Source organism: Heterocephalus glaber, unplaced genomic scaffold (assembly GCF_053883595.1).
Source record: "Heterocephalus glaber isolate CG9 unplaced genomic scaffold, H.glaber_assembly_v1.0 deba00000738, whole genome shotgun sequence".
In the NCBI taxonomy this organism is placed as follows: domain Eukaryota; kingdom Metazoa; phylum Chordata; class Mammalia; order Rodentia; family Bathyergidae; genus Heterocephalus; species Heterocephalus glaber.
In genome coordinates, this window is record NW_028258161.1 from 6,942,821 (window position 1) to 6,965,798 (window position 22,978).

The following is a 22,978-nucleotide window of genomic DNA, read 5'->3' on the forward strand; positions in this document are numbered from 1 at the left end:
CCAGGCAGGTGTGGTGCTGCTGTGCTACATCCTTGGCCCAAAATGGCCTTTGTGTTCATAGATAGTTAACAGCTTTGGGTGGCAGAGGCTTTTGTCATGTGATGTTTAGATAAGTACTGAAGAAGTATAAAGGAGCAGCACTTATTGGGGCTGGTCAAGTGCGTGCAAGTACAGTGGACCCTTGAGTTAAAACTAAATTCATTCATGAGGGCTGGTTGTAACTCAAGTTGGTTGTGAGTTAAGACTGTTTTTCCTATAAGAAATAATGGAGCCAGGGATTTAGCTCAGTGGTTCTGCTGCCTGCATCACAAGCGCAAGGATCCGAGTTCGATCCCCAATACCAAAAACAAAACAAAAAAGAAATAATGGAAGTATCCATAATGCTTTCTGAACCTCCCAAAGCACCCTTTAACTAACCCTTTTTCTTTTTGCTCAATTTTATTTTATCCCATTTTCCCCCCAAGCCTCCAAATAACCTTTTCATAATAAAAAAAAGCCTTGTGTAATGTGCGTAATTCCAGAAACACCAATAATTTTCCTAGTATATTCACCAAAACATTATAAAATGTGCCTAGTTTAATGGAAACAACAATTCCATACTGTACTCACCATTCAAATTGACATGTTTGGCTTGCAGGAAGGGAGGATGAAATGAAAGCTGGTTATTGTTTGGAAGGAGAGGTCCCTTCCATAAAATCATCAGGACTCTCGCTCTCTGGTGTCCTTTCTCTCCTTGGGAGAGTCTGTAGCCCACTAGGACCTGCCTCTGGCTCACTAGGTGTCAGCCTTTTCAGAACTAAAAACTGGTCTAAGGTTGTCTGTTTCTGTCTTTTCTTTAACATTAATATGAATAACATTTTCATTTAGCAAGTGAATGCAGAAATTGGGTGGGTCTTTTCTACAAATGTTTGTAACTCTGTTCATTTTTTCAGGATTTCCTTTATTTCAGAAGAAGGACTTTGCTGCACTGATTGTTGGTATCCCCTTTCCTCTTCAGAAAGCTCCTCAGCTGCCATTCTCTGTTGCTCAGACAGAATTTGCTGAAGTTCTCTGTGGACAATTCCTCTGAGTGTTCCTCCAGCAGTTCCTCAGCATCATCGCTGTCTACCTGCAAGCCTGTGGACTCTGCTTTAGTGACAATGTCATCAACCACAGGGTCAGTTGAACGCTTAGGCTCCTCTACACAGTCTCTCAGATCTCAGTGTCCTTAGACAGACATTGGGCCAGCATTTCTCGATTAACCCCACACAGGACAGGATGTTGTAATGTTCCTTGAAGAACTCTTTTAAGAGTTAAATTTGTGAGACCATATGGAAGCCCTGCAGGAACAGTTTCTTGGTATATAGCTTTTTAAAGTTAGCTGCAACCTGCTGGTCCATAGGGTGCAGTAGAGGAGTCATATTAGGTGGGAGGAACTTGACCGAAGCCATGGGAATTCTTTAGCCAATTCTTCCAAATCTCGTGGGTGAGCAAGGGCATTGTCCATGATGAGGAGAGCCTTGAGTAGTGAACCTCTGTCCTCTAGATATTTCTGAACAGTAGGACAGAAAGCCTCCCAGATCCACAAAAGAAATAGTACTCTTCTTACCTAGGCTTGTTGCCTAGGCTTTGCATTCGATCTCCACATAACCCCTAACCTATTCTTCATGACTATATTTTCTGAACATTCTAAGGCTCTCAGAGTGATAAGCCAAGAGAGGCTTTATATTGAGGTCACCACTCACATTGGCACATAGCATTAAGGTTAGCCTATCCTTCATAGGCTTGTGGCCTGGCATTTTCTTCTTCTCCTGAGTAATGTATTTTCTCTTGAGCATTTTCTCTCAGAAAAGGTCAGTTTCATCACAGTTGAAAACTTGATGAGAGCAAAAGCCATTTCTCTGTGTCATTGTTTCGAAGCGGTGTATGCAATTTTCAGCAGCCCCTTTATCAGCACTGGCTGCTTCACCATGCCTAGTTATACTGTGAACCCCAGTTCTCGCTTTAAAATTGTGAAACCACCCCTTACTGGCATGTAATCTTTCACCATTATCACTCATTGATGGATTATCCTTTACAAGATCTGCATTTATAGCCCTAGCTTTGTCACAAATTATAGACTCAGGCTATAACCTGCCACCTGCCTTTCATTTATCCACACTAATAATATCCTTTCTACCTTGTCTAACACTGTTGATCATGACTTACTAATTTGAGTGACACCTTTAGCAACACTAACTCCCTTATATAAATCTTTTCTTTGTAAGCTTGTTGAGATGGATTTCTACATGCTGTACATACTAACTAGATTGGTCACACGAATGCCACTCTCATTTCTCCACAATTTCCTTCTGTTCTATTGTGATTGCTTTCTTTACCTTTCCTTCCTTCCTTAGCTTGTTTTCTAGCTTTTTGGGGGCTATTTTGATACCAGTAATCATAGTGATTATGTAAGGCACTGACTGAAATCACATCCACAAACACATTTAGACTGATGCTTATGCTTTTCTGGCATTGTGAGTCTTTGTTTACAACCAGGCAAGCAGCTGGCATTTGGGTCATAACTCAAGACTTTGGTTATAAGTTAAAACTAAAATTCTGGTCAAAGCCCAAGATGTTCATATGTCAGGCTGGTCGTAACTCAAGGCTCCACTGTAGACTGGAACTCAGGCAGGCACATAGACAGTGAAGAGGAGGGAGGGGACTTTCTCTGCTAGAGGACCGGTGTGAACAAGGCTCAGAGGTGGAGATTAGTTTAGGGCACGGCAAACCTCTGCTAGAGGCCTGTTTTTATGAATAAAGTTTTATTGGAACAAAGCCTCTCCTGTGTATTTATGTAGTCTATGGCTACTTTTGTTCTGCCACACAGAATTGAGTAGTTGCTATGAAAATTGTGTGATCTACAAACCCTAAAATACTACATGGCCATTCATGGAGAAGTTTGCTAATCACCTGAAGGTGGTTCATGCATGAGTCTTATCAGTTTGGTGGATGTAGAAGATACGGATGATGTATCAAGTAAGTATAAATTAAAGTTAGGGAACTAAATAAGGGACAAATTCATTGACCTTGAATGTTAAACTTAGAACTTTGCAACAAAACTGTGTGAATCATTAAAGACATTAAATTAATTCACAGTTTATTAACTATCATATACACACATCTGATGCATATCAGCTTCATTTATATGAATCAGGCCCATAGTATGGTGGGAGAGATGGCTTTGTAATTAAAACGTAGTGAAATAATGAGACGAGATATATGTAAATTGCATGGAGGTGATTTTGCTAACAGGAATTGGAATTTGAGCGTTGTTTTATAGGACAGGAGTTTTCTTACAGGACAAGGACATTTTAGCCAAGAGAGAGGCATTCACAGTGCATAAGTGTGAAATAACATTATGTATTTAGGAAGCAGAGATGTTGTGTTTGGAACATACACAGTATGAATAATGAAGGGGAAGGGATCAGAGGAATGTCAGTCTCTGATGATGGATGGTAAGAAATTATTGGGCAGGTGACCGTGATTTGTTTGTGTTTTTTTTCAAAATTTTTTACAAATTAAGTTAGATTTGTGGGTGCATGCTCCCCCCACCCCCTTTTGAGGTGGGACTCCACTGATAGTGAAGGTGGTCTCAAACTTCAGAGCTCTAGTAAACCTCTTGCCTGATCCTCCTTAGTAGCTGAGACTGCCATCACACTTATCTTGGATTCGTATTTTAAAATGATAGTTCTAATGAAGTATTATGGAGGATGGAAATGGATGGTGGGTAGATGAGAGGTAGAGAGCGAAGTTAGGAGGATCTGAGACATCAGTTAAGATGGTTAAGTAGTGATGGAAATGAGAAGAGCTTCCAAATACAGTAGGAGAAATGACTGGATTTATATATGAGGAAGAGATCAGGTAAATTTTTAGAATTTGTGTTTTGGCAAGAGGGTGACCAGTGGTTCCATTAACTGTTTGGGATTATAAAAAGAATAATATGTTTTAGGGACAGATAAATTGACACATATAGTACAACGAGTGGGATTGTCCATTGGTGGTTGGCAGTTTAGATCTGAAAGTCAGTGGAGACATATGCCTTAAATTTAAAGATGGATTTTGAAGGCTATAGGAAATGAGTCATTGGAACTACAGGAATTGAGTTTAAGGAAGGAGAGCCTTCAGAGGAAGAAGTCAAATTGTAGGAAGAGCAGAAAAGGGTTATCAAATTCCAGAAGCTATACTGCTGCTCCCTCCATCCTACTTCCTATTCTCCACCCACTGCAGACATCAGAGAAGGATTTTTCACTTTTTTTTCCTGAGTGCATGGGACCAGGACAGTGTACCAGGAACTGGCAGTAATTAGGTCAAAATTTGGGCCTTGTGTGCAACAGCAAGGGTCAGAGGAAGGGAATTACGTGGAGAGACTGAGCAGAGAAGCAGGAGTGAGTACATTGCTTTAGTGTGCTGAGGTGGTGGAAAATGGTTGATGACTGGGTGAGAGTAGTTTCAGTTGAGAGAGGGAGACTGAGGCCAGGTTTTGAGGCTATTTGAAGCAGGGAGTAAGGTGAGAGACTATTTTGAAGCTTGACTAGGAAAAGAGGTATAGTGGAAACCTGAGGGAAGAAAGGAAGAAACAGGTATACAGAAGGAGTTCATGAATTAATAATTTTTATTTTGTGTAATAAACCTGATGTAGTTAACATTTTTTCCCCCAAGTTTTAGCTATTACAAACTGTGCTGCTATGAACGTGGGTGTGCGTATATCACTGTGGTATGATTTTTAAAATTTTTTGGGAAGATAGCCAGCAGGGGAAAGGCTGGGTCAAATGGGACTTCCAGTCCTAGTTCTTTGAGGTATCTCCATACTGATTTCCACAGTGGTTGCACCAGTCTACACTCCCACCAGCAGTGGAGCAGTGTTCCTCTTTCCCCATAGCCCCACCAACATTCGTTATTGGTTGATTTCTGGATAGCAGCCATTCTTTCTGGGGTGAGGTGGAATCTCAGCATTGTTTTCATTTGCATCTCTCAAATGATCAGTGATGTTGAACATTTTTTCATATGCTTATTTGCTATATCTACTTTGAGAAATGTCTGTTCATTTCAGATACCCATTTTTGGATTGGGTCTTTAAATTTAGGAGGTCTGAATTATGTAAGTTCTTTATAGATTTGAGATAGTAGACCTTTGTCTCAGGGACAGCTGGTGAAAATTTTTTCCAACATTGTGGGTTGTCTCTTCACACTGCTGGTGGTTTCTTTTGCTGTGCAGAAGCTTTTTAATAAGAAGAGATCCCACTTGTCGATTGTTTGTGCTGCTTAATGGGCAACTGAGGTTTTGTTCATAAAATCTTTCCCTACACCAATGTCTTCAAGAGTTCTACCTAACCTCTGTTCCAGCCAGTTCAGCGATTCTGTTTTAATGTGTAGAATTTAATCCATTTGGATTTTAGTTTAGTGCATGGCGAGAGATACAGGTCTAGTTTCAATCTTAGGCAAGTTGAATCTCAATTTTTCCAGCACCATTTATTAAAGAGGCTATCTTTCCTCCAGTGAGGGTGTTTGGCTCCTTTATTGAAGATGAGGTGGCTGAGTGTGTCTGGTGTTGTTTCTGCATCTTCTAATCTGTTCCACTGGTCTTTGGGTCTATTTCTTTGCCAGTACCGTGCTGTTTTTATCACAGTAGCTTTGTAGTATAGCTTCAAGTTGGGGTTTATATAATACCTCCTGACATGTCTCTGTAACCTAGAATTGCTTTTGCTATTCTGAGTCTCTTTTTGTTCCAAATGAATTTTTGGGTTGTTTTCTCAGGTCCATGAAGTATCCTACTGGGATTTCATTTGGGATTGCATTGGATCTGTATAGCAATTTTGGAAGTATGGCCATTTTCACTATGTTGATTGTTCCTATCAAGGAGCAAGGGATGTCTTTCCATTTTCTGATATCATCTTCAGTCTCTCTTTTCAGAGGGCTATAGTTTTCAGAGAAGAGGTGTTTGATTTCTTTTGTTAGGTTGATTCCTAGATATTTCAGGTTTTTTGCGTGCTACTGTGAAAGGAATTGTTTGTCCTGTTTCTCTCTCAGTGAGTCTGTTGTTTGTGTAGAGGAAAGCTATTGATTTTTGTGTGTTGACCTTGTAACCAGCTACTTTACTGAATTTGGTTATTAAGTCTAGAAGACTTTTGGTGGAGTTCTTGGGGTCCTCTATATAGAGTATCATGTCATCTGCAAATAATGACAATTTGACTTCTTCATTTCCTATCTTTATTCCTTTGATTTCTTTCTGTTGTCTAATTGCCGTGGCTAATGTTTCCAAAACTGTATTGAACAGGAATGGTGATAGTGGACATCCTTGTCTTATTCCTGATTTTAGTGTGAAGGATTTCAGTTTTAGACCACTTAGTGTGATATTGGCTGTTGGTTTTTGATAGATGGCTTTTATCAGATTGAGGTGGAGACCATCTATTCCAATTTTTTGTAGGGTTTTTATCATAAATGCATGTTGGATTTTGTCAAATGATTTTTCTACATCTATTGAGATGATCATATGGTTTTTGTCCTTAGCTCTATTGATATAGTACATTACATGGATTGATTTGCATATGTTGAACCATCCGTGCATCCCTGGGATAAATCCCACTTGGTAATGGTGTATGATCTTCTTGAGGATCTTCTGCATTCTATTTGCCAGTATCAATGATTTTTGCAGCTATGTTCATTAGTGAGATTGGCCTATAGTTCTCTTTTTTGATTGGATCTTTCTCTCTTTTGGTGATCAAGGTGATGCTTGCTTCCGGGAATGAATTTGGGAATATTGCTCCCCTTTCAATTTCATTGAAGAGTTTAAACAGTAGTGGCAGTAGTTCCTCTCTAAATGTCTTGTAGAATTCAGCAGTGAAACCTTCAGGATCTGGGCTTTTCTTAGTTGGTAAGTTTTTAATTACGTTTTCAATTTCATTGATTGATACTGGGTTGTTTAGAACTTTTAGGTCTTCTTTGTTCAACATTGGTAATTCATACATGTCTAGGAATCTGTCCATTTCTTCTGTGTTTTCATCTTATTGGCGTATAGGTTCTCAAAGTAGGTATGGATGATCCTCTGGAATTCTACTAGGTCTGTTTTAATTTCATCCTTTTCATTCCTAATTGCATGGATTTTGGGGCCATTTCTTTCCTTTTTCTAATAAGGTTGGCTAAGGGTTTGTTGATTTTGTTTCTTTCGAAGAACCAACTCTTGGCTTCATTGATTTTTTTGTATCGTTTTCTTAGTCTCCATTGCATTGATTTTTGCTCTGATCTTTGTAATTTCCTCCCTTGTATGAGCTTTGGGTTTGTCCTGCTCTTCTTTTTCTAGAAGTTTGAGGTGCAGCATTAGGTTGTTTAATTGGGCTCGCTTTGTTTTCCTAATATGTGTATTCACTGCTATGAATTTCCCTCATAAGACTGCTTTCATTGTGTCCCATAGATTTTGATATGTTGTATTGTCATTGTCATTGTATTGAAGGAACTGTGTGATTTCTTCTTTAATTTCCTCTGTGATCTCTAGGTTATTCAGTAATATGTTGTTCAATTTCCATGTTTTTATGGACTTTTTGCTGTTTCTTTTGCATTGATCTCCAATTTCATCGCACTATGGTCTGATAATGTACAGGGGATAACTTCAGTTCCTTTGCCCTTACCTAAATATGTTCTATGAACGAGTATGTGGCCTATTTTGGAAAACGACCCTTGTGCAGCTGAAAAGAATTGTGTATTCTGATTTTGTGGGTTGGAGCACTGTGTAAACATCTGTTAAGTACATTTGTTCAAGAGTTTGATAGAGTTCTAGTATTTCGTTGCTTATTTTTTGTTTAGTTGATCTATTTGTGACAGTGGAGTGTTGAGGTCCCTCACTATATTGTATTAGTGCTTATCTGATTTTTCATGTCCGTTTGTATTTGTTTTATATAGTTGGGTGCACTAGTGTTTGGTGCATAGATATTTATGATTGCCATCTCTTCTTCTTGGATTGTTCCCTTTACAAGGATGTAGTGTCCTTCTTTGTCTCTCTTAATTAGTGTTGGTTTGAAATCTACTTGATCTGCAAAGAGGATAGCTACTCCTGCCTTTGTTTGGCTTCCTGTCACATGGAGTATTGTTTTCCATCCTTTAACTTTTAGTCTATGAGTTTCTTTTTGAATTAAGTGTGTTTCTTGTATGCAGCATATTGTTGGGTGTTGCTTCTTGACCCATTCTGCCAGTCTATTTCTTTTGTTTTTTTTTTTTGTTTTTGGTCTGGGGATTGAACTCGAGTCTTTGTGCTTGTGAGGCAGGCAGTGGAACCACTGAGCTAAATCCCCAGCTAGTCTATTTCTTTTGATTGGTGAGTTGAGACCATTAACATTGATCGTTATAAGTGATACGTATTGACTTACCATTGTCATGACTTTTTCTTTTTGTTGGATTCTCCCCCTTTGCGTTTAATTTCTTGTCGTGCTCAGTGGATTCATTCTGCTGGGCTTCCTAGGGTTGTGATCCTCATCTTTTCCTAGGATTTTGTCTAAAATTTGGGGGGGTTCTAGTTTGGTATTCAGGAAGTTCGTAAGGTGCTCTTTGTCATGAAAATATCTTCTTTCTCCATCAGTTTTGAAAGATAGTTTTGCAGGGTACATCAATCTGGGTTGGAAGCTGTTTTCCTTTAGGGGTTGGAATATGTCACTCCAAGCTCTTCTTGCCTTGAGGGTTTGCATTGAGAAGTCTACTGTGATTCTGATGGGCTTTCCTTTGTATGTGATTTGTTTCTTTTCTCTCACTACTTGTAGAACTCTGTTCTTCTGTTGGGTTTCTGGAATCTTAACAATTATATGCCTATTTGTAGATTTTTTTTGATCAAGGCTATTTGGAGTCCTATATTCCTCACTTATCTGTATGTCAAATTCTTTTCCCCTGCTTAGGGAGTTTTCTGCCATCACTTCTGTGAAGAGTTTTTTATGTCACCTGCATTGTCTCCTGTTTCTTCATTGACTCCAGTCAGTCTTATGTTATTCTTTGCATCATCTAGCAGCTGCTGGAGTGATTTCTCGTGGTGCCTTACAATTTTAAAGCAATTTTCTTTTCCTGGTCACTAATTGCGTTCTTATCTTTTATATCTGAAATTCTGTCCTCACATTGGCTCATTCTGCTGCATAGACTTTCAGTGGAGTTTTTAATCTCCTGGAAATCTATTTGCATCTGTTTTATGGAATCCATTTGTTTCCTATGTTGGGATTCCACCATGTTCCTCAGCTCCTCTATTTTTTTATCTGTCTTCTCTAGATTTATTAATCATGTCTTGCACTATGGGCACAATGTCTGCTGTTATCTGAGAGATTATTTCTGATTTCATTTTTTCCCAATCCTCTTTTGTTGCCAATTCAGAGTCCAGGTGGTTGAGTATCAGAGTGTTCCATCTCGATTCTTTTTGGGGTTGCTGTAGGTGACCTGGAAGTCTGGTTCTGAGGCTTGTTTACATGTCTTCTCACTTTGAAGATGGGGTGGGTACTGCTGCCGTCTGTGTGGCTTACCTCCTGTGTGCTGTAGGCGCTGTTACGTTGGCCCGGAAGCCTCTTACTCTTTACTGGGAGCTGTGGCACGCTGACTCAGAAGCCTCCTCTGTGCTGGGAGCAGGGGTAGGTTGACCCGGAAGCCTCCTACTCTGAGCTGGGAGCTGCGTTACATTGACCTGGAAGCCTCCTCTTTGCTGGGAACCTGTAGTTAACATTTTATTTGGAATCAATTTCAAAGTTAAATATTAAAACATAGCCTCCTCTGCCCCTAAACAGTTTTGTGATTCTTTGTTCTCATGAGAGACTTAAACAGGAAATTTGAGATTTGGGCTCTCCTAGAGACTTCTGAAGTACAAATTGTGCTTTCGGAGATTCGTCTCTTGATTGGTTACCGATAAAGAGAAAAGGTGGAAGGAAATGATGGCTATTTGAGCCATTTTCAAAGAAGAGTAAATACTGGATTTCATAGAACTGTGTTTTATTTGTCATCTGGGAAGTGAGATAACAGAACAGTGAGATTTAAAAGTCTTTTCTTCAAAATGTTTACATGTCAGATAAACCCCAAACTGTTATCCCAGATTGAGACAACAGGCATATGTGCTCAGTAGAAAATACAGATTCTTTTAGAGATATAGAACATTTTATTTCACTTAAATCATGGCTTTTTTTTCTTGCCTGGGATATACTGAGTGATGAGAAAGTTTTGGGTTTCATATAAAGTAAATGATATAGTTAATGTATAGACGTAACACAACTTATTTTTTATATTTTTTTTATTGTAACAAAGGGCATGCAGTCCATAGGCTGCAGGTTGTACACACTTGAATATAATACTCAATTGTCCTTAATTAACTGACTTCCAGATCCCACACGTGTGCAAGAAATCATTCCTTCATTCAAGAAAAATGTGGTAGTGTATATTTGCCGCATACATGTGTTTTTGGAATGTGGTACTCATGAAGAGAAACATCAGTCAGCATCATGTTGTATTTCTGGAGCAGGCCCCAGCCTTCCTTGGCCCTAGACACTGGAGCCGGGAAGGCCTGGGACTGACAGTGCTGGGTTACTTCTCCTGATATAGGGGGAATAGATGTAACTCCAAACCTGTTAAATATCCAAAATGTGAGTTCACGTTTTCTGAAATCCAAGAATGAATTCTAGGAACAATAGAGGTTAAGAGTAGGATAAATTTATTGAGAGTTGAGGCGGGATACAAAGTGGGACAAAAGTATAAGTCCCAATGGAAAATCACAAGGTGGGCATGAGGTGGGGTAAAACCATGACGAACCAATAAGATTATAAGTACAATCACCCAGGTAATATAGTGCCTCTTGTTTTTTATAATGCTAACCAGTGAATGTGCCTCAATTGTTCTCCTTGTTGGCTCATGGCTGTGTTGGCTCCTTTAGGGCTGGCGTCTTGAGGGTGGCTCTAACTGCGTACAAGATAACTAATTAACTTACCTGTCCACAATACTCCTACTCCACCCCTGTGGGATCCCTAAGACTGTTGGCCCCTCTCATGTTACCTCAGGGCTATCTATCCCTGCATGCCACTGGTGAGATGAAGGTTGAGGCTTAGATGTCTTCACTTCTTTTCTAAAATTTTATATTTAACAGTAGCAAAGTCTTATTAAAACCAGGAAAAGAAACAGGCTCTGCAGAGTGAGTTTGTGCCAAGAAAAGGTAGGAAAAGAAGTATATATATATATGTACTCTTACAGCATGGGGGCAGGCCAGTCATGCAAAAGTGAACACAGTGGCCCTCTTCTTGATAGTTTTAGAATTGCATTTTAACTGAGATAAGGTTATTTAAAATTCAGTATCTCTTGGTCTGTTATGCAGTTCTTACATAAATTTGATCGTACAGATTTTGTATAATGCTGATACAGGTTACCACATCTTAAAGAAAGATGGTTTAGTTTGGATTCTAGAAAAACTAGTAAAGATAACATGTGGATTTGCAATTGTGCCTTTAAAAAGTAAAGATGGTTCAAAATGACTGGCAGCTTTCACTAGTGAAAATGTGATAAACCAAAGGGATACTTTTATTTATATTTAATGGCAGATGAAAGGACACATTATCTGCTCCTGAGATGGTGGTGGTGATGAACTCCATCATCTGTTTCTAATAATTCTGTATTTTACCTACACATCTCTGTTCTTAAGAAAAATATGCCATGCTTGAAAATAATACAAATTTTAACTACTGAGATTTCAAGAGATTGAGCCAGGTGTGGTGGCACACACCTGTAATCCTAGCACTAGGAGATGTAAGCAGGATAATTACAAGTTTGAGCCCAGCACGGGTGATTTAGCCAAGATCCTGTCTCAAATTTAAAAAAAAATGTTAAAAGCACCTCAGATATGTCTCAGTATGAAGGCTCTGGGTCCAATCCACACGGCTGTGCACAGACCCAAAACAAAACAAAACAAAAAATTGGTTTGAGGTGTTGTTTAGTAGCAGTGTTATTCCACCAGGTCGAAATATTTATAAATATCCAAGTGCAGCATTTCAGCCATGAAATGTTAGAAATAATGAGCACATCTGATACTTTGGAGACTTTGGGCCTCATGTTGATTTCTCTTTACTGGTTTGCTCAATCTGTTTAGCAGAGGTTGGATGTATGCTTGGTCCATAATTTGAAAAACATGGCTGTGAACAGCAGTTTGATTACCTAACAGACAAGAAAGCATAAGATAACCAAAATGTGTAGGTTTCTTCTTGTTATTTCTTCTGACAGAGGTGCTTATGGGCCTTGCTTAGCTGTTCAGGGCATTAACTGGACTCATTTTCTGTTTTGAGTGCGGTTACTTGTTTCCAGTGGGGCTTCTTTACCCAGCTACCTCCAGGTTGTTCTTCAACCAGTGAGGGAGAGCAGCTCCTACCACACGAAGTCAATGAACTGTATTGCGGTTGGGATTTGGCTGCTCATGTACAGAACCAGATTTGATGAAAGCTTTAGAGGAGAGACAGATGACTCAGTGTGGTGGAATCATTCCTTTGTTCAATCAGCAAGTCATTTCCAAGTACCTGTTCTGTGTGCATTCCACACTGTCCTGGGTTCAGGGATAACTGAACAAAGCAAAATCCTTGCCTTTATAGAGCTCACACATGATTGTTGGTAAAATGAAGAGTGAGTGAGTGTGTGTGTTTGTGTTTGTGTTTTGGCGTTGCTGGGGATCTAACTAGGGCATCACACATACTAAGCAGGTGCTTTACCACTGAACTACATCTCTAGCTCAAGTAAAAATAATATTAAATAAATTGTACTAAACAAGTTAATATACAAAAAGCTTATACAACAATTCCTGAAGCTGATAATCCCAGCACCTGAATGGCTGAGGTAGGAGGATTGAGAGCCCGGGCTGCATACATAGTGAGAGAGGATCAAAACGGTTGGGCAGAAATAAAACAGACCAAACCAAACCAAACAACAGCAAAACAAAAAGAACATTGCCTGACATGTAACCAGGTGTGTTAGGAATTACTGTGCTAAGGCTTATATAAAGTGACATTATTGTCTTGTTCTTAGGTAAGATGACAGTTGAGCAGAGACCTGAAGCATTTGAGGGAGGGAGGTCTGTGGAAATCTGGGGGAAGAACCTTCCAGGCAGAGCTGGTGGAAGCCTGGGGGTTTGAGAAGCAGCCAGGCAGTGGGAGCAGGGGATGAAGTGAGGCCAGGGAGGCACTAGGCAGCATGTGCCCAACCTCACAGCCATTGTGAGTAATAGAATGGGCACCACTCAACTGCAGCAGACACACTCCATATTCTGTTTCAGTGGGATTCTTACGGCTGCTGTGGAGAGAATGGCCCGAGAGAGAGCGGAACCAAGAGCAGAATCCTGAGGACAGGAGAGATGGTCTAAGTAGGATGGCACCTGTGTAGGTGTTAAGAAGCGGTTGGATCCTGGGTGTGTGGGTGTGAGAGGAAGTGAGGAGTAGAATATGTGTCCAGACTGCTCCAAGCTGAATGGAGCTTTTGATTTATGGAGTAGTAGTTGGGGGAGGGGGAAATGAGAGTTCAGGGAGAGGTCAGTCTGGACCTAGTAGTGTGGGAGTTGTTGACATATGGAGGTCAGAGTCTTGAGTCTTGTGGCTTAGGTTGCTAGGCCAGCAAGTGTAGGTGTAAAGGGAAGGGTTTATGGTCTGTGACCAAGACCTGAGCCTGGGGAGAGGCAACCAGGAAGCAGCCAGAAAACGTGAAAAGGAGCTGTCAGCATGGAACAGAATGCTAAGACAGAAGACAGACACAGACATTCACCAGCTGACAAGCCAGACGTTGATGCTGAATAAGCAAGATGTTTCCAGGAGGGAGGGAGGGAGCGACTTGTAAGATAAGGACCGAGTTTTGGCAGTGGCCTTGATACTAGCAGTTCCCCGGAGTGGTAGTAGTAAAGGCCTGTTGGACAGGGGTCCTGCAGAGTAGAGGGGAGGAATGGGAGCATTAAAGAGCCTTACTGAAAAGGGAGGACAAGAAATAGGAAGCTGGAAAGGGGAGGTTGGTGCTGAGCTATAGTTTTGTTTTGAAATGGGAGTAATTATTGAGTGTACCTGTGCTGATGGGGAGAGGGGAGGTCAGAGGGGGCAGGATCTATTGCAGAGTAGCAAGGTTGCCTGGGGAAGGGCATGGTGCTTTTCCTAGGAGGTGGAGTGCAGTGGGAGGCAGAGTGGGAGGCCTGCTGCACCTGGCTGGTGACAGCAAATTGAGAGCCGGAGGTTTCATTGGCTTTGTGAACTGTGTAGACCAGGAAGAGCTGCCTGACCACCAAGGCACACCTGCAGCTGTTTGGGACAGATGGAGAGGAGATGGAGAGCATGTGGTGAGCATCAAGGGAGCTATTAGAATGATCAGTCATCAGCTGTGAGTGGGACAGAGGGAAATGAGGATGCAGCAGGGGTGAGGGACAGTGAAGGGAGGTCAGATTAGTGTACAGATCATTTACAGAATCTGAAATGCTATGACCAAAAGTTTTCATATTTTGCTCTTTAAAAAATATTTGCATAGACTTTATTGTTTGAACATTTCTGATCTAAAAATCTGAAATCCAAAATGCCCTAAAACCTTAAACTTGATTGACAACAATACAAAAAGTTTTAGGTTTCAGAGCTGTTATGGCTTATATCTAGATGTTCCCCTGAAGCCTCATTCACTCATAGATGGGGTTTTGGGGAGGTGACTGGATCATGGGTGTGTGATGCTGACCAGTCCACTGATGGGTTTATAACAGGTGTGCTGTTAGGGGGGAAGCCTGGTGCGAAGAGGTGCGTCACTGTGGACATGGCCTGGAAGGGTATATATGGACGGATGTGTATATCCCCCCTTGATGGCTGCTGCTTCCTGCCTGCCTGTTTCTCTTCTACCATGCCCTCTGCCATGTTGCCGGTCAACTATGGACTGAAACCTCTACAAACTGTGAGCCAAAATAAACCTTTCCTCCTCTAAATTGTGAGTTTCAGATACTGTGTCTCAGAAATGAGAAAAGTAACTAAGACAGCCAGCCTCCCAGAGTGTGGAATTGCAGGCATGAACCGTTATGCCCAGCTGAGTGTGGGCCATTTTTGTCAGGATGGCTGAGAGCTGGACAAGGCTCCATGGGACAGTTCTGGGAATTGGAAAATGGCATTCAAGGTTGTGCAGAGCCTCCAGGGGTTGAGAGTTGGCCCTGGTAGGGCACAGTGGAAGTTGCAGAGATACACAGGGTTAAGTGATTCTTCTTACTGAAGGACTATGTCGTTTAGGCTGGTGGTGCCTTGAAGGGTGTCTTGCCAAGATCCCTGAATTGTAGAGCCACCCTGAAGATGCAGCACTTGGGAGGTTTTTTTTTTTACCTGCTGCAGTTTGTGTATCATTGCTTATTTGTTAGAGATACGTATTTCAATTCAGGGGGAGATATTTTTTACATTTTTCTTCCTCTCTGCCCTACATATGGGAGAATGACATTGTGATAGAGCAGGGGGCTGGGAGCCAGAGGAAACTGTTGTAGTCACCACTGCCTTTGACTTTGGAGAGATTGCTTCTTCTGGGACTGTTAAACAAAAGCTCTGTGTGTGTGTGTGTGTGTGTGTGTGTGTGTGTGTGTGTAAGTTACAGAATCCTTTACTTTTAAAATTAAACCCTATTCTATTAGTTTATTTTAAATAAACTTGTTATTTTAACTTTTGAAATTTTACCAATCTATTATACATTTAAACCAAATTTTATACTTCATGCAAATCACTATTTTTCAACAGTAGTATTATGTAGAATAAACATGTATTTCCTAGCATAGAAGGGACTGTTGATAAAGACTGAGGAACACCTAGAATTAGCATGCACATTTATGTAAATTGCAAAATTATCTTCTCATACCCTTTCCCCTCTTCATACAAAAGGAATTAGAAGTTGAGAGGAGAAAAGAAGCAAAGTGACTCATACCATCATGGATTCAGTAGCTGCCTAGATGTAGGTGTTTTTTGCTTGGTGTGTTCAGAGCTTGCTGCTCTTTTAGCTTTATGTGCATGTGCTTGGGAAGTTGTAATTGTAAGTGCCTCAGACCAGAATGAATGAGTAATTTTCCATTTCTTCTTAAAATGACCAGAAAACCAGGGGTTAAGCTCGGGTAGAGTGCTTGCCTAGCATGCGTGAGCCCTGTGGTTCAGTCCCGAGTAACTACAGAAACAAAACAAAAAGACTAGAAAATGCGTGATTATCACGAGGCACCTTTTTTGATGGCAGAGTGGAGCCACCTCAAAGACTATGTGGAAAAAATGAAACCAGATTTGGTTCCTCTTTTTTGGTCCTCTTGTGAGGTTCAATTCTGTATGGCACTCAACAGAGGTGGTTAGATTTGCCATGATTCTGTCAGTTGAGAAGGACTCTGGCTCAACTAGGAGCCTCCTGGGGCCAGCTGTTCATAGTGCTAGGGCCAGCCAGAGGCTAGGCCTGTTAGCTAGGGGCAGACTTGGGGCTCTTGTGTTTTAGCCTCAAAACATTGTAGCTCTGGTAGGCAGTTACTTGATAACCCCAAGAAATCCTGGGCAGGGAAGTGTGGGCAGTGTACACCTTCTGTCCATCCTTACCCCACACCAGCATTGCCCTCTGAGCATATGTGTACATGCCACAGTGACTGGAGTAGCAGTGGCTTTGGGACTGGCAGTGTCCTCTGTTAATCTCATTCGTGCATACTTTTTATCCTGGTGAAATTTTTGATAAGACACTGCATTTCGTTTGAATTCTTTAATAGTTTGAGTAATAGTGTCTGCTAAGGCCAGACTAATACTTTGTCTTATTTATTAGTTAATTTTATTCTAATTCCTACATGAATGAATTTATTTAGGGAGCAAGTGTGGCATTTGTCCAGTTGAGTACCAGAGGAGAGATGGTAAATAATGAGGTTACATAGGGAAGATAAAGCTGTTGATGAGATCTTGAAAGTGTCCCTTTGGGACAGTTTGCACTGTGCCCCACATTTGAGGCTTACAGTGATTGGAGCAGTTACAGTACTACAGTTATTGGTTCTTTGACAGAGACTATTTGTTTGTCTGTACTTATAGGCATTAAATACTGTAGAAATGAGAAATAATCCTTTTTTTCCTCCTACTCATATGTCAAGCCAGGTTTTTAGTTCCTATTAGATCAGTAATAATACTGGGTTTGGTATTTTTAAAAGCAAGCATAACTCTACTTATCTTAGAATGAAACAGTATTCTCCTATTCAGAAGTAAAAAGCATTTAATCTCTACTTGTTTAATTTTTAATGTTTTCCTGTTTCTTGTGTGAAGTTTTTACTAGCACCTTTTCCTCTGAGTGACTGCTGAAGATTCCATTATTCTAGAATTAGTTTCTTATCATATGAGGTTGGGAATTTAATGGTGACATTTAAAGACTGTATAGTATTGACGTACTTAAACAGAAAAAGTTATTAAACCATTCTCCCCACTTCGAATGTGAAATAAATTCCAAAACCCCAGTGGACACCTAAAACCGCTGATAGTGCCATGCCTTCTGTCATATACACCTATGATGCAGTAGAGCTTACAAATCAGGTGCTGTAAGAGATTGATAATAGCTAATAAATAAAACAGTGATAGTAGTATACTGTGATGAGAGCTATATGAATGTGGTCTTCTTGCCCCCCTCATCCATTTCTTACTATACTTACCATGTTTGACTGTATAAATGAAACTGTGGGCTGGGTAACCTCAGGTGGGGAGGGAGCTATTATCTGTCCATTAGAAAAAAATGGAGAAAATAGAAAAGTAAGCGGGGGGGGGAAAAGCTCCTTTACTTGCTTCTTACAAAGAGAAATATTGTGAATACTTATAGGTAATTTCTTCTAATACTTTTTAAAACTGGATTTGTTACAAAACCACTACTCCCAAAACAATGAAACTCATGCTACCCAAATCTTCTATATATCATTATGGTGATACCACATATGAACATTTCTCTCTTTTTTTTCCACTTAGCAAGATAAACAAGTATTTTTCACAATTACAAATGTATTAAGCTTATTTATAAAAGTTATTTTTTGCAGCTATATTTATCAGCTAGGTACTCAGTTTGTTATTATTTTTAATTATTTAGTTTTCTTTTTCCTCTTGTAAATAACACAGTGTACATCTTTGTTCCTAAAACCTTGTGTGCACCACACATCTCAGTAAGATATAATGCCAGAAGTAGAATTAATGATTCAAACTTTCAGGTGCAATCTACAAAATTATCATACAGTGAAGTACGTGATACCAATATTTGAACTACCAAAAGCTACTTGTTGATTATATAAGATGGGCAGCATTTGGTAGGCTTATTTTGGATTCTTTTACTTTTTTTCTCTCAAGTGATTAGATACTTTAAAAGATTTTAATTAGTAAGTAAAAGAAAATCTGGCATATTTATAACTCTTTGTATAACTGTACTGGGTTTTACTCCTCTTAGGGCTTTCTGAGTTTTTGACTGAGACCTGTAGTAGGTAGATAAAATTTACATATGACTCTAAGCCTTTCATACTGATAAACACATAAAGTAATATTTAGACACTTCATATTGTCATGTTCTGTACTCATCTATTTTATTTCATATTTTAAAAAAGATATGTCATGATCCTTTAACTTGATTTCATAATCTTCTAAAGAGCCCAATTTGCAGTTTGGAAAACCTTCTATTTTACTGTGTTACAGAGAGTGAATTCAGTGGAACCTAAGACAGCCCACTCCCCTTACTTTTTCTGTGGGTGGTAGAATTCCTGTAGTCTTTCATCCTGGCAATACCTGAGACCTATGGAAGTGGTATATCTTGCACAGAGCTATTTGTGACCAAGCTTGGACATGGCCACCTTGAGGGCAGCATCCAGTCCAGGATGTTGTTTTATTTAGCACCATGTTCTACAGTCCAGCAGTCTGGAGCCTTTACACTGGGAGCTTAGAAACTGTTGTAGCGCATGTTCCCCTGGTAGATGGAGGTATTTTTATCCAGAGGAGAACACCGGTCTGCAGGAACGGCTCAGCCACAGTGGCTGAGTACAAGTTTACTGAAAGCTAAATGGACTGTGAAGCTCACCCAGGGGCTGTGACACAACCGGCAGAAGTAAACCGGAAGTAAGGCTTTTGCTCATTACAGTGGCACCTGATCCTAAGTAGGGGAGAGGCAGAGGTGGAAACCAAATGGGTGTTCAATGGAGAGTCATCTCCTTTGGCTGCTCAAGCAAGGATCAGTTAAAAATGTAAATCTGAGAGCTTTGGTGGGCTTTCCAAACAGCAGCAGCTTTCCCTTGTTCTCTGCCTCTTAACTGGCCCTGAGGACACTGGTGCAGAGAGGAGGCGGTGTGTGGCCTGTGCCTTAACACCAGAGACCCCAGTGCCCTTTGCTTTCTTGAAGCCTGGAGATGAGGTGCACTCTTGACCCGGGTAAGCCTCCCTGTTGACTTTCTCAGTGAACTTCCTCCTTCCCGAAAAGAATCTGCCAGGATAAGAGTAAGAGCAGGTGGCAGGTTGTGGGGAAAGCTGGCAGTGGCTTAAAGCAAATCCTTGCCTCACTTTAGCTTCTCAGGACAGTGAGGTAGGTAACCCACTGGGAACAGTATATGGAAAGAAATACTGTTATGTAGGAGGTTTTCAGGAGGACCTGATACAACTAACTGACAGCTTTGCTGAGTGGAATGGACTCTTCCATTGGGTACCATAAACATCGAAGGGTTTCATTTTAATTAACTCTTCTGGACATTTCTAATTGGAAAAGATAATACTTCTTCCCCTCACCAGATGAAACCATCACTGAAATCGAAGCTAATCACTGTAACATTTTCTTTTCTCAAAGGGCAAGTTCATTACACAGGTAACTTTTCCTGTTTTCAACATGATGGTGTTAATTGACTGGAATTTAAAAATAGAAAGTAGGGGTATAGCGTTGATCTTCCCTTAAAAATTGAATTTCACCAAACCTTGCACATTTTATTAGGAAAACAACAGACTAGATGTGGACTTCACTTTTCGGTTTTCAGTCACTAGAAGTCTACCAGACGCCCTACCTCTGCTTCCCCTCAAAAACAAATGATAAGAAAATGCTGTCCTTGAGGGCAGTGTCACCTGAGCCAGCACAGTGAGGCTCAGCAGGGAGCTTGCCTGGGTTACCTCTGAATCCCAACTTATCCTTAGTGGTTTTGGACCTCTTGCAGTGCTGTTTCCGTGGACCCTGAACATGACCTCACATGTAGGTGGCTTGGTCAGCTTCCTCCCCTGCCTCTCCCTTCCTCAAGACTGGTCAGGACCATAGTGCCCTTGCACATGTTGGTTGGCATATATTTTTGAATGTTCCTAGGCTAACAAACAGGACATCTCAGCGACTTTCTGAAGGTGCCAGTAAAATCCACTCTGGTAGAATCTGGCTTTATTTTTCTTTCATAGTCAAGATGATTTAAGATTGCAAATTTAGGAACTTTGCTGCCCAGTGTTTTCCCTCTCATATGTCCCCTCCTCCCACCTCAGTGTTATGGGTTTTGCAGGTGAGTAACAGTTGTATGCACTTGTGTTCTAGATTGCAAAGCTGCATTCACCATTCAGCAGAAAGCTATCGACAGAGAATTCATATCGCCTAGTTCTCTCTGCATCTGTCTCTTGGTACAACCTGGATCAAAGCCCAATGTGGTGGCAACTTTGTGCTTCTTGAGCACTCAAAGGGAACAAAAAAGATTCAGAAGGGAGCTTCTATTGTGCTGGACTAATTGCCTTGTTACTGATTCAGCCTTCCAAATGAGATGGATTGTTTAAACATGGCTGTCTTGTGGTGGTTTTAATTAAAGTTCCATTAAACTGGGCTGGATTCTGAAGTGCATTTTTTGATCTTCCAGTGTAGCTTTTCTGAATACAGATCTTATTAATCTTACTGCCTATTATCCATCCCTCTGAAGCTTGATAGGCTTGATTAAATTCAGAACAGTTCTGCCTTCATAGTTGCATCTCAAGTTTTATCATTAGTTCTGCATCATATTTCCTTGTGCCTGAGGTGACCTTTTTTTTCAAGTTTCTCCTAGAATCCAAACGTTTGAAAGGTAGATTTATAGTTATAAAATAAGGTAGGAAGTAAATTCTATATAACTTTCTTTTTAGCAATTTAAGCTCTCTATCAGATCTAAAAGTAAGTAAAATACTGACAGGTGTTACCCAGGTTAACTGAGAATTTGACTGTCAGGAATTATGGCGGTGACCTAGAATGGTGAACACCGAAAAATAACCTTCAGATTCTTTGGGATATGAATTTTTAAAAGATGAAGATTGGTTTTTTTCTGTCACCTGTTAGTGGTATGCCATCTAATTCAAATAGTGAACTAATTCTTTATTTTCTGAAAATCTGAGGAGAAATATTTCAGTATTCACATATTGGTTAATCTGTTTCAAGCTGTGTGATGATGATGATGATGATGATGATGATGATGATGATGATCCCCCCCCCCCCACAAACACACCAGTACTGATGATTGAAACCCAGGTTCTAGTCTTATCTGGCTTTATGTGTTCCCCACCTCCCATGCTTGATGTCATGGCCTTAGATAATCTTATTTATTTGCTTTCTTTATGTACTTTTTCCTTTTTATTCTCTTTGAAATAACTTCTGATTATATATATGATTTTCAGGGGGTTTTTTGTTTTGCTTTTTGAGACAAGAATCTTGTGTAGCCCAGGCTAGCCTAAAACTTGCTGTGTAGCCCATGCTCCCCTGTCCTGGGATTTCAGGTACGCACCATCATGTCTGTCTTCGATGATTACAGTGTTAAGGTCTTTGTCCATCTGCTTTGGCTGTTGCCCTTCGTTAGTCTCTGGTGAGACTGTTGCTTTAGTCCCATGTGCTGTTGGTGTTCCCTTCTCCCCACTCGGTCTCCAGGCGCTCCTGCCATTTTGTCCACAAGTCTCCACTGGGAGTGTTCCCCGTGGATCATTCTTGTTGAATGCTAGAACTCAGCCAGAGAGGGCTGGCTTTCAGTTCCTTCTGAGAGATAAGCAGATCTAGGTTTTGTCTTCATATCGAATCTTTCGCATCTATTTTACTGTAATACAAATTTAGCTTCTTATTTTTATTTTATTTTATTTTATTGGTACCGGGGATTGAACTCCGGACCTCGTGCTTTCAAGGCAGGCACAGTGCCAGCAGCTTATTTTTAAACCCTCCTACAAGGAAATCATAAATGCAAAAACATGCATTAAATTCTTTCTCACGTTCTTTCTTGTAGTTATTTTAACATTTAATTTGTTTTCTTGGTTTCTTTTTCTCCCCTTTTTGGTTGGGTGTGATATAAAATAGGGCATGTTGTACATGTGTTCTTTGTTCAAAAGAAAACCAGAAGCAGTACCTTCCTCCTTCCCTACAAAGTAGTGTTTTATGTTTTTGTCGAAGTGGTTTCTATACAGCTGTACTTGACTGCTGCAGAGGATGTGGGCTCTTTTGGGAAGGACACCACCTAAGCGCCCCTCTGAGTTGCTGATCCCGAGGGAGGCTGCATATCTAACCCTGCTACTTTGACAACATGACACTTTGCCTCTCTCTTCTAAGGGTGGGAAGAGTTTCAACTCCTCTTGCCACAATTTGTCAGAATTCTCTTGTGAATTTATTTGTTCCAGCCACATACTTTGTCAAAGATTCTAAACTGTGGATGTTAATTATAGAGAAGGATTTTAAATGAGATGTATTACTTATTCATTCCTTCCTCAGCAAATATTTATTTAAAATCAGCAGCCCCCTTTAGTAAGCCTGTGGGGAAGGTGATGCCTGCCCTCTGCCTCCCCCATCACTGTGGTTTGCCTGGAAACTGAGAGAGGGGAGATGATCGATGTACCCATTAGCCTTAGGCCTCTGCCAGATGAGCACCTGCTGAGGCTCCCATTGTGCTGCATGTTGGGGGACATTTCACATCCAGCCTAGAAAGAGTAGTTAACTATGCTCCCAGTTCTGTTGGATTAACCATTTTCCACCAGTCCAATTATTTAAATGCAGGATAACCAAAAATTGCATATTTTTTT

At 40.5% G+C, this 22,978-nt stretch overlaps 1 protein-coding gene across 3 annotated transcripts in view; it reads left to right on the forward strand.

The window, feature by feature from the left end:
- Window positions 1-22,978, forward strand: part of Ccny (cyclin Y) — a 166,382-nt gene that overhangs the window by 55,446 nt on the left and 87,958 nt on the right. Inside the window, exon 2 of one of the 3 annotated variants that reach the window (XM_087206937.1) lies at window positions 998-1,156. The exons of 1 other annotated variant lie outside the window; for it this stretch is intronic. The gene's annotated coding sequence lies outside the window, so the exon portion shown is untranslated. Of the gene's footprint in view, window positions 1-997; window positions 1,157-14,740; window positions 14,904-22,978 lie in introns of those variants that run through there. One more of the 3 variants, XM_087206938.1, reaches the window with a different exon arrangement.